Genomic DNA, 9,137 nt, shown 5'->3' with positions numbered 1-9,137 from the left:
TATCTACACTTTTTTTTAACAGGTATTTTGGCCCACTCACCATGAGAAAACTGGTCCAGTTGTCTCAGGTTTGAAGAGTGCCTTTCCAGATGCCATGTTTCAGCCTCCTTCCAAAGATGCTCAATAGGATTTTGGTCAGGGCTCATAAAAGACCACTTTAGAATAGTCCAGTGGTTTCTTCTTGGCCATTCATTAGTGTTTTTAGTTTTGTGTTTTGGCTCATTGCCCTGTTGCAAGACCCATGACGTGAAACTGAGGCCAAGCTTTCTGACGCTGGCCAGCACATTTCTCCCTAGAATCCCGTGATAGTCTTGAAATTATATTGTACCCTGCACAGATAAAAGACACCCTGTGCCAGATGCAGCAAAGCAGCCCCAGAACATTACAGAGCCTCCTCCTCCAGTAGGGACAGTCTTCTTTTCTTCATATGCTTCATTTTTCCATCTGTGAACATAAAGTTGATGTGGCTTGACAAATAAGTCCATTTTTGTCTCATCTGACCATCTGTCTCCTTCTTTGTGGCTTGTCAACATGTAGTTTGGCAAATCCAAATCTGTTTTTTTTTTTTTTTTTTTTTTTTTTTTTTTAGATTTGTTTTCAGCAATGATGTCCTCCTTGGTTGTCTCCCATTAAATCCACTTTGGTTGAAACAACGACGGATGGTGCGATCTGACACTGACACTGAGTTTGAAGTTCATCTTTAATCTCTTTAGAAATCTTTCTGGGCTCTTTTGTTACCATTTATATTATCTTCTTTTTTTATTATTTGTCATAAGTGTTCCACCTGTGGCCACATCCAGGTAGGTAGGCTACAGTCCTATGGATTTTAGATTTCTGAATAATACGTGCAGCTGTAGTCATCGTAAACATCAAGCTGCTTGGAGATGTTCTTATAGCCTTTTCTTTTTACCATGCTTGTGTTCAATTTTCTTAATAATCTCTTAAGACAACTCTTTCCTTTGCTTCTTCTGGTCTATGATGAGTGGGGTACACACCATGTCACCATCAGCCCAGTGACTACCTGTAGCCTTATATACAGGCCCACTGACTGATTACATGACTGGAGACACCTGTGATACCTATAAGTGGGCACACCTTGGATCAACATGTCCTTTTGGTAACTTGATTTTCAGTCTTTTCTAGGTGTACCATCAATTTGTTTTACATAATTCTGTTGAATTGCCCCTCCCTGAGCCATCACCTTATCGTGGTGGAGGGGTTTGTGCATCCCGAAGATCCTAGCAGCTATGTTGTCAGGGGTTTTATGCCCCTGGTAGGGTCACCCATGGCAAACAGGTGTCTAGGGGAGGGACCAGACCAAGCACGGCTCATCGACCTCTATGATGACGACCAACCTGGGCATGAATGTTCCCTTGCCCGGACGCGGGTTACCGGGACCCCCTCTGGAGCCAGGCCTGGAGGTGGGGTACAAGAGCGAGCATCTGGTGGCCGGGCCTTCGCCCATGGGCTCAGCCCGAAAGGGTTACATGGGCCCCATCTCCCGTGGGCTCACCATCTGCAGGAGGAGCCGTAGGGGTCGGGTGCAATGTCCGATCCTCGGCTGCAGAAGCTGGCTCTAGGGACGTGGAACGTCACCTCCCTGGTGGGGAAGGAGCCTGAGCTTGTGCGCGAGGTTGAGCGGTTCCGACTAGATATAGTTGGACTCACCTCGACGCATGGCTTGGGCTCTGGAACCAGTACCCTCGAAAGGGGCTGGACTTTCTTCCACTCTGGAGTTGCTCATGGTGGGAGGCGCCGAGCAGGTGTGGGCATTCTCATCAGCCCCCAGCTTGGTGCCTGCACGTTGGGGTTTACCCCGGTGGATGAAAGGGTAGTTTCCCTCTGCCTCCGGGTGGGGGACGGGTCCTGACTGTTGTCTGTGCTTATGCGCCGAACAGCAGTTCAGAGTACCCACCCTTTCTGGAGTCCTTGGAAGGAGTGCTAAAGGGTGCTCCTTCTGGGGACTCCATTGTTCCATTGTTCTGCTGGGGGACTTCAATGCTCACGTGGGCAATGACAGTGAGACCTGGAGGGGAGTGATTGGGAGGCATGGTCTACCCCTCTGAACCCAAATGGTGTTTTGTTATTGGACTTCTGTGCTCGTCATGGATTGTCCATAACGAACACCATGTTCCAACATAAGAGTGTCCATATGTACACCTGGCATCAGGATTCCCTGGGCCGCAGTTCGATGATCGATTTTGTAGTCGTATCGTCGGACCTGCGGCCACATGCCTTGGACACTCGGGTGAAGAGGGGGGCGGAGCTGTCAACTGATCACCACCTGGTGGTGAGTTGGCTCAGATGGTGGGGGAGGAAGCCGGTCAGATCTGGCAGGCCCAAACGTGTTGTGTCAGAGCGAGCTTCAACTCCCACCTTCAGCAGAGCTTCAAACATGTCCCAAGTGAGGTCGGGGACATTGAGTCCGAATGGGCTGTGTTCCGTCCCTCTATTGCTGAGGCGGCCGGCCGGAGCTGTGGCTGTAAGGTCGTTGGTGCCGGTCGTGGCGGTAATCCCAGGACTCGTTGGTGGACACCAGCAGTGAGGGATGCCGTCAAGCTGAAGAAGGAGTCCTTCTTGGCCTGTGGGACTCTGGAAGCAGCTGATGGGTACCGGCGGGCTAAGCGGCATGTGGCTTCGGCTGTTGCCGAGGCAAAAACTCGGGCATGGGAGGAGTTCGGCGAGGCCATGGAGAAAGACTTCCGGACGGCTTCGAGGAGATTCTGGTCCACCATCCGGCGGCTCAGGAGGGGGAAGCGGTGCTCCATCAATACTGTGTACAGTGGAAGTGGGGAGCTGCTGACTTCAACTCGGGACGTAGTGGGTCGGTGGAGGGAATACTTCGAAGACCTCCTCAATCCTACCAACACGTCTTCCGATGAGGAAGCAGATCTGGTGGACTCAGGGGTGGACTCTCCTATCTCTGGGGCTGAAGTCGCTGAGGTGGTCAAAAAGCTCCTTGGCGGCAAGGCCCCGGGGGTGGATGAGATCCGCCCGGAGTTCCTTAAGGCTCTGGATGCTGTGGGACTGTCCTGGCTGACACGCCTCTGCAGCATTGCGTGGACATCGGGGGCAGTACCGCTGGATTGGCATACTGGGGTGGTGGTCCCCCTTTTTAAAAAGGGGGACCGGAGGGTGTGTTCCAATTACAGGGGAATCACACTCCTCAGTCTCCCTGGTAAGGTCTATTCAGGGGTCCTGGAGAGGAGGGTCCGCCGGATAGTCGAATCCCGGATTGAGGAGGAGCAGTGTGGTTGTCGTCCTGGTCGCGGAACAGTGGACCAGCTCTATACCCTCTTTGGGGTCCTGGAGGAGGCATGGGAGTTTGCCCAACCAGTCTACATGTGTTTTGTGGACCTGGAGAAGGCATTCGACCATGTCCCTCGGGGGCTCCTGTGGGGGGTACTCCGGGAGTATGGGGTACCGGATCCCCTTGTACGGGCTGTCCGGTCCCTGTAGACCAGGCGTCAGAGCTTGGTCCGCATTGACGGTAGTAAGTCGGATTCGTTTCCGGTGAGGGTTGGACTCCGCCAAGGCTGCCCTTTATCACCGATTCTGTTCATAACTTATATGGACAGAATTTCTAGGCGCAGCCGAGGTGTTGAGGGGATCCGACTTGGTGGCCTCAGGATTGGGTCTCTGCTTTTTGCGGATGATGTGGTCCTGTTGGCTTCATCTGGTCGTGATCTCCAGCTCTCACTTGAGCGATTCGTGGCTGAGTGTGAAGAGGCTGGGATGAGAATCAGCACCTCCAAATCTGAGACCATGGTCCTCAGCCGGAATAGGGTGGATTGCCCTCTCCGGGTCGGGAGTGAAGTCCTGCCTCAAGTGGGGGAGTTTAAATATCTCGGGGTCTTGTTCACGAGTGAGGGAAGGATGGAGCGCGAGATCGACAGACAGATCGGTGCGGCGTCTGCAGTAATGCGGGCTCTGCGCCGGTCTGTCGTGGTGAAGAAGGAGCTGAGCCAGAAGGCGAAGCTCTCGATTTACCAGTCGATCTACGTTCCTACCCTCACCTATGGTCATGAGCTGTGGGTCGTGACCGAAAGAACGAGATCTCGTATACAGGCGGCTGAAATGTGTTTCCTCCGCAGGGTGGCCGGGCTCACCCTTAGAGATAGGGTGAGGAGCTCGATCATCCGGGAGGGGCTCAGAGTAGAGCCGCTGCTCCTCCGCATCAAGAGGAACCAGTTGAGGTGGCTCGGGCATCTGGTCAGGATGCCTCCTGGACGCCTCCCTGGTGAGGTGTTCCAGGCACATCCCTCTGGGAGGAGACCCCGGGGGAGACCCAGGACACGCTGGAGGGATTATATCTCTCGGCTGGCCTGGGAACGCCTCTGGATCCTCCCCGCAGAGTTGGCAAATGTGGCTGTGGAGAGGGAAGTGTGGGCTTCCCTGCTTAGGCTGCTGCCCCCGCGACCCGACCCCGGATAAGCGGCAGAAGATGGATGGATGGATGGATGGATAATTCTGTTGGAGCATGGTTGAAAACCAACGTGTGAGTTTCTTTGGTTAAATTTAATAGTTTTTATTTATTATTACTTTATTCAGACTCAAGTTATTTCTGTGACCATTGTGAGTTTTTCTTTCATTGACCAAGGGGTACCAACATTTTTGTCCACATCTGTCTAAGATTTTATAATGTTTATAAATACTTTACATATAAAGTATATAAAAGATATATATGCCTTATATATACCTTTTACACACACACACACATATGTATATGTATTTTTTATATACATATATATATATATATATATATACATATATATACATATATATATATATATATATATACATATATATATATATATACATATATATATATATATATATATATATATATATACACATAGAGAGAGAGAGAGAGAGAGAGAGAGCGCACAATGCAACTTTTTGCATAATAAAGGAAGCTGTGAGAAAGTAAAAACAATCTTGGACAAATCTACTAAAAATCATCCAAGGGTGTTGTGCTTTGGCAGTGGCAATAGACCTGCTTGTCATAGATGCCTTGTGCCTGTAAAGAATCCTTTAAAGAATTCCTGGATCTAGGTAATGTTCTGGATTACCCCCAAAATCTAATCACATGCTCCTTGTTTTATTTGAGAGATTTCCTGAAAATGTACATAACATAACATTTTAAGTTAAATTGCTCAGAGACAGACAGATTCATAATTACACCTGTGAATGACACAAGAGACAGACAAAATGCTTTGTATCTTGTCTGTTGCGTGGAGAATAAATGGGCCTTGATGGTGCATCACACCAGCCCTTTTGATTTGAATACTAGTTTGCTCAGAAAGGCCGCTTCATCTAGGGAGGGGTGAATATGCAAGCAAACTCTGATCCAACAACAAAAAATCAAATAAAGGTGTCTGCCAGCTCTTAGTAAACCAAATACAAGAAATGGACCACAAAGCAAAGGAGACGACCCAAACATATGAGCGTCCAGGGACAATGGGTAGCTCTGACAGATACAGATGGCTATAGTCTGATGTGGAAGAGAGCTTTAATCAAGTCAACCCAAGATTGCTCGGATTTGATGCTGCTCCATGTTTTGCTCTGATGTGGTGGAAATAAGTTGACTTGCATAAACCAGTTGATGAGTGGATTTTCTGCTACGTTGTTGATCTTGTCATCTCCTTGACATTATCCAATTATTACAAGAAAATTGTCTTTTTAATCTCAAGTTAATGAGAACATTAACTCGCTATCTCACAGTGACAATTATAAAAGTAATAAAAACAGAGCCTACTTGCTGTAAACAGCACATCAACCAACATTAGAGTTTAAAACTACAATTCTGATTCATGTTTGTACACCTGCATATAAATTTGCAGTTAAAATAAAAACTGAGTTTTTCTGGCTATTTTCAGTTTCAGTACAAATGCAGATACAAAGCAGTCTGGGCAGTCTAGTCACATCCTATCCAAACATTTACAAGTGGCAGTGAGGCAGAAAAGTAATAAACTCCAAGTAGGAAAGGACAAAAACCGAACGAATTTTGGACAATATTTTGCAGGAAAAGACCTAAATACTCCTGAGGCTGCCCTATCCTCTCACAGATGTTTTCATGGAAATTAAAAGCATTAACTGTTGTGTTGGGAGTCAGCGTCAATCAACATGTCAACACATAAATGCTCATGTTACAAAAGCTGCTTAGTTGTTGGAAAATGAGTCAGGAAATTTTATTTTTTTCCTTTAGCTTCTATTGAGAATCAGCAACATGTTGCACAGTTTGCATTCCAGCCCAATGTAGATAGTACTGCAACTGTTCTTAAAGATTAAGTCACCAATAACTTCTGGATTTGTAAGTGTGTTTATCAGTCATAATAGCCACTTCAAATAAATATATATCCTCAAAACACATTGTAAGAATGTATGTTTTTATCTGACCTGTCTGCTTGGACTAAACCATAAATGTAGAGCAAAGTTACATACGATGTGCTATTAATGGTTCACTTCTTCTTTGTGAGACACAAACTTCACCTCAAGGTCAGAGGAGGTGGTTAAACTGCAGGTTTCGCAAGTGTATGGATGCTGTTTATGACACATCTCTAGAACAATCTACAGTTCAGTTCATACTAACATTCTGTCTTTAACAGCTTGTTTACATACATCTCTTTTTATCAATCTGTCTCTGTGTAAAAAAGAAAAAAAAATGATCACAGAAAATGATCTTTGATAAAATAAAGGCACTTAAGGTATATATGCTACTTGATTTGTATTTAAAGGTGACTGCGTGCTTTGTTTATGGAGTGATATGTTTAAATTAAGGTTTTGTTCCAAAGCTTAGCAAAGTTTTGAAGTGACTCAGTGGAAAGTTTGAAGGCAAAAAAAAAGAAACTTCAACTGTGTGCTGTTACCACAATGGATAAAAGAACAGCCGAATGACGCCGGTGCTCACATGTTTTTGCACTTGATGAACTAAGAGTGAAAATATCATGCATGCGAAAATTCATTCGAAAAGTAATTTGCATCTACTTCAGACATTTATAAGGGTTTGCAAGCATTTCTTGGAAAACAAACCAACCAAACGTCATCCCTTGACAAAGCAATACATTAAGTCAAGGTTTTTTTTTTTACTCATGCAAATCCTAAATGTCCTGCAAGTTGCAGTCTCATGTTTTTCAAGTGCCCCCGTTTTTCCTTTATTTATTCGTTTTTTAGTTTATTACCTTTGCCAAGGAGTTTATGTTTTACCAAGTGTTTATCTGTTTGTGTTCAACATAACTCAAAAAGTTATCGTCAGATTTTCATGAAATGTTCAGGAGTTGTTGGAAATGTGAAAAGGAAGAACTAATTTAATTTTGGTAGTGATCTGGATCACCGTTTGGATCCGGGAAACTTTTTAAAGGCCTTGGCGGAGGTTTGCACTCACAGAGTATTTTTCCAGTTATTTTGCTGTTCATGCATTTCAGTCAGTGGGATGAAATCTGGCTGTGAGCAGGCACCTTGTTTAATTGAAAGAGCAGGGATCTGGCGAAACCTGATCTTCACAGCTCAGTCTATTAGGGCACAATCTTTGTAGACTCAAATTAACCAGGGTCATGTTACGCACAAGTGGTTAAAGTAGAAGAAAAAGTCTTAATTCCTTTTTGTTTCTTGACCTTTTTTTCACATTTATTCGAAAAGGCCTTATCAATTTAAACTGGGAACTTCCAGACATTTGAACTCTCATTTACACCTTAGAACTGAGTGAAGTCACAAGTGTGTCACTGTGGCTACCCTCACTGACCCAAACACTTACTCACAAATGTCAAAATATTTTTTTTAATTTGACCCTCTATGGCATGGTGTTGCCCCAGGGCAACAAACCACTATTTTGGCCCACACACCGCCCCTCTAAATTTTTTAAATCAAAACATCACAAAAAAGTCTCATGATAAGTTTGAGACCAATGAAATTTGAGCTGGGTGTGGCTTTGACCTTTTGTGTTGGGGTGACACAGTCCTTTCTGGGAACTCAGTCGACTTGGACACACTGCCAGAAGAAGGTAAGATAAATCTAACTTTTTAACATGTTTAAATTTAAACAACTTTGTATAAATAATTTCTGTGATGTGCATAAATAAGTGAAGAAGCATATTTGATTCATTAAAGATACTTTTTGTCTAAATTTATTTACTAAAATGGCAGTTTTTCATTCGTTGCCTCAGGGCAACATTGTGCAGTTAGACCACTTTTGTGTGAACTATAGTTAGTGGGATGCATAGTTATCGACATAATCAACTGTTTGCTTTACTGCCTACTATTACTCACAGGAAATGGAAGCACAAGTATTTTATGGATATAAAGAACATGATGAAGAAGAGTGGACTCCAGAATCAGGTTTGAGGGAGAGAAATCAGGATTCAGTCAGTAGACTAACATACTTTATGGAATGAACATGTGTATGTATGTATGTGCGAGCACGCGTGTGTGCATCAGTGGGTGAAGAAAGGTCTATGAAATGAAAAATACTTTATTAATCCCCAAAGGGAAATTCAATACACACACACACACACACACATATATATATATAGAGAGAGAGAGAGAGAGAGAGAGAGAGAGAGAGAGAGAGAGAGAGAGAGAGAGAGAGATATAGATATAGATATAGATATATATCTATATATATATATAGATAGATAGATAGATATAGATATATATCTAGATATAGATATATAGATATATATATTTATAGACAACATAGTCTGGAGCATAAGAAAGGTCGTCCCAGTTCCACAATTGCTGCGGAGTACGAGGAAAAGAGGTGAAGAAGACCCACTACACCTATTCCGGTCCATGATGTGCGTCTGGATGCCACAGCCCACTGGATGGTAATGGATGAGAAAGGGAGATGCAAGGTACCAGGATGCATAGGTACCCCTAAAGCCAAGTGCCAAAAATGTGATGGCCACCTCTGTTTCACATCCACCAGCAACTGCTTCAAGAAGTTCCATACAGAGTGACACAGACTGCTTTGTATAAAAGAGAAACACAGTACCACACAAGAGCACACATACAGAAACATAAACACACACTGCAGATAATCTCTGATGCACTAATTGATAAATCAATTTGTGGCAATTTGTTTAAATAAAACTTGTTGCAATTATTGTTGTTGAAATAAAACTTTTTCTAAAGGATTTATTA

This window comes from Telmatherina bonti, assembly GCF_933228915.1.
Source record: "Telmatherina bonti genome assembly, chromosome: 17".
Classification (NCBI taxonomy): Eukaryota; Metazoa; Chordata; class Actinopteri; order Atheriniformes; family Telmatherinidae; genus Telmatherina; species Telmatherina bonti.
Note: the sequence above shows the minus strand (reverse complement) of the source record.